A 3,547-nucleotide genomic window follows, 5' to 3' on the forward strand; every position below is an offset into this window, starting at 1 on the left:
AAGGCTTCAGTAGCATGGATAGGAGGATCCAAAAAAGTGATGAGACCAGGCTCATGATCAATGCTGCATCTAGCCAAAGCATCCGCTGTCATATTACACTCACGAAAGATGTGCATAAGCTGGACATTCTGCATAGTGGCCATAAAGTTGTTGCATCCAGCAAGCAGAGATCCAAGGGGGTGAGTAGAAAGGTTTTGCTGCTGCACAAGCTGAACAAGAACAGCAGAATCAGATTCAATTTCTAGCTTGGGGATGTGCAGGCTTGAGGCTAACTTTAAACCATAAAAAAGTCCCCAGGCTTCAGCCTCCAAAATCTCACCAACCCCTAAGTTGATTTGGAAGCCAATCACCCAATTTCCAGTGTGGTCTCTGATGACTCCACCAGCCCCAATCTTACCAGAAGCAGAACTTCGAGTGCCATCCACATTTAGCTTGTAAAAGTTTTCTGGAGGTTTCTTCCAGCACAGACTGATGAGGCTGTACATATTGGAACTGCTTGTCTTGTAAATGGCATTTTCCCACTCCACAGCATAATCCCATATAAGTTTATCAGGGCATGTAGGCATAGTAAAAGACACATCAAAGACTTGCTTATTCCTCCATTTCCAGATGAACCAACAGATAAAAACAAAAATATTGCACCACTTGATGTTATTCTTGACAAAGGCATGACAATGAAGTTGAGCAAAAATCCAATTGTTCCAATCCAGGGAGAAAGAGTTAAGGATAGTACCAGGTTTAATAAAGCATTTCCAGATGACCATGGATCTGGGGCAATCTCTGAATAGATGAAGGAGGGTTTCATCAGCCATATTGCACAAAGGACATGTAGAAACTGCAGTGAAACCACGAGTAGCACGCTGAACATTGGTGAGGATTTTCTTATGCAGAACCGTCCAAAGAAAAAGTTTTTAACTTGGGAGGAGTATCAAGCTTCCAGATTATTTTCCAAAGAGGGTTTTGGGGCCTGGAATGATCAAAAATGGAATTGTATGCAGATTTAACAATGAAGCATCCATTAGAAGTAGAACCCCAAATTCGAGTATCCATACCACAACCATCAAAACCAGTAGGGACACTGATTACATGCTTAATGATATCACTAGGAATTACAGTAGATAGGAGATGCAAATCCCATCCAGTATCATTCCAAAAGTCACAAACATGAGCATTAGCATTAATACGGGGAGAGCAGAAGGGAAAAGCCAGTGATCATACCAGAATTTGATTGTCCTGCCATCCCCAACTCTCCATTTTAAATTCTTTCTGAGCATAGAAGCCCCAAAAACAATACTCCTCCAAGTACTCGAGCAGTCCGCGGGGGGGGGGGGGGGGCTTATAAGTCTCATCAAACAGACAGCTATTATGAAGGTACTTTTTGGAAAGCATATTAGCCCATAAGCCAATCTCCAACTAACCTTGGCAAGCATAGCCTGATTCATGTAAGAGGTTTTCTTGATACCCAATCCACCAAGATGCTTAGGTTGACAGATAGTGTCCCAACTCACCAAATGCACTTTTTTCTTGTCCTCAGTATCTCCCCAAATGAAATCCCTGTTTAATTTATCAATCCTGTCATAAAGACTTAAGGGCAGTTTGGCAGTTTGCATAGCATACACAGGGATGGAGGAAGTGATAGATTGGACAAGTGTTAGTCTCCCTGCCATACTTAGGACCTTACTCTTCCAGCTGGAAAGCCTACTTTGAACTTTGTCAAAAATCCCATCATATGTGTGCTTATTCACACGAGAGTGAATGAGAGGCATGCCTAAGTACTTGCCAAGATCATTAGTCAGAGGGGAGCCACATATATTGTTGATCCTAGAAGCAGTCATCTTACAAGTATTGGGAGAGCAGTAAATGAGAGATTTCTCATAACTGACAGTTTGACCAGATAAGGAGTAGAAGATGTCAAGGCACTTTTTTAAAACAGAAGCTTGATGGGGGGAGGCCTCAGCAAAAAGCATCAAATCATCAGCAAAAAATAGATGAGATATTTTAGGCCCAGCCTGAGAAGCTCTAACAGCTTTCCATTGACCAATATCAACGGTAGATTGAATAAGGTGGGAAAGTTTTTCCATGCATAAAACAAAGATGTAGGGTGACAAGGGATCACCCTGTCTAATGCCTCGATGAGCTTGGAAAGAATTAGTCAATTCACCATTAAAACAAATCTGAAAGCTAGTAGAGGTAATGCATTGCATGATGAATTTAACCAATGAATGAGGAAATTGAGCCTCATAAAGCACCATCTCAATAAAATTCCAACTAAGTTTGTCATAGGCTTTAGATAAATCAACTTTCCAGGCAAAGAAACCCAGCTTTCCACAAGACTTTTTAAACTTGAAAAGCATTTCTTGAGCTATCATGACATTATCAGAAATATGTCTACCAGGAATGTAACTAACCTGATTAGGGCTAATTAAATGCTGCATCAAAGGCCTGATTCTAGCCACAATAATTTTAGAGATCACCTTGTAAATAGTAGTGCATAGACTAATAGGTCTGAAATTAGCCATATGCTGTGGTCCATCAATCTTGGGTATGAGAGAGATAATTGTGTGGTTGAGTCCCGGAGGAATTGTGCTAGTCATGAAAGCATCACTAACAATTTTGAAAAGCTCACAGGAATAAATTTGCCAATGATGCTGATAAAAGATGGCAGGAAAGCCATCATAACCAGGTGCCTTTAGTCCACCAATTGAAAAGAGAGAGTCCACTACTACACAAAGTGAATCAGACAACAGTCAAAAGCCTGTTGTCTGAATGAAAATGGAGATGTTGTAAACTGGCATGACGTCTGATCTCCCCCATCAGACAACATTCTTTTTTAATTGTCTCTCTGGTCATTCACACAACATGTGTACCTAAATATATGTTGTCTAAATTTACCAAATTTTGATTCATGGCGGTAGTCTGTTGTCGGGTATGAAATCAGACAACAGCTTATTGGTTGGGTGTTGAGTGAAATTCATCAAGCACAACAATCTTTCCAAGGCTGTGTTGTCTGTTAAAAATCTCCAACGACAATAATGTAAGAAATATGATGTGTGAAGTAAAACTCAAACAAGCATTTTTGATTACCTGATGTTGTGTCAAGTGCTGTTCAAATATCAACTTGTTCGAAGATGGTGTTGTCTTGCATGAACCGAAGACTACACTTCTAGTTTCCTTATGTTGTCTAAATTTCATTTAAGATAACAGTTATCTGGATTTCAGTGTTGTCTGAAATGCAATTCATATGACAATATTTCGGATCCATGTGTTGTCTTGGATAAATTTCAAACCACACATTGTTTTTTCTTGTCGTCTGAATTTAACGTTATATAACATTTTTGAGGATGTTAATGTTGTCTGAATATTATTTAAGATAACATTGACTTTGATGCATTTGTTGCCTTGAATGAATCTCATACCACACTTATTTTTCCTTCTTGTTGTCCGAATAGCTTTAATATGACAAGTTGCTAGATAAAAGTGTTGTCTGAATTTTCCTCAGACAATATGTGTAATGCCTTTTTGAACTTTTGTGTTGTGTGCAGGCACA

Source organism: Rosa rugosa, chromosome 7 (genome assembly GCF_958449725.1).
Source record: "Rosa rugosa chromosome 7, drRosRugo1.1, whole genome shotgun sequence".
Classification (NCBI taxonomy): domain Eukaryota; kingdom Viridiplantae; phylum Streptophyta; class Magnoliopsida; order Rosales; family Rosaceae; genus Rosa; species Rosa rugosa.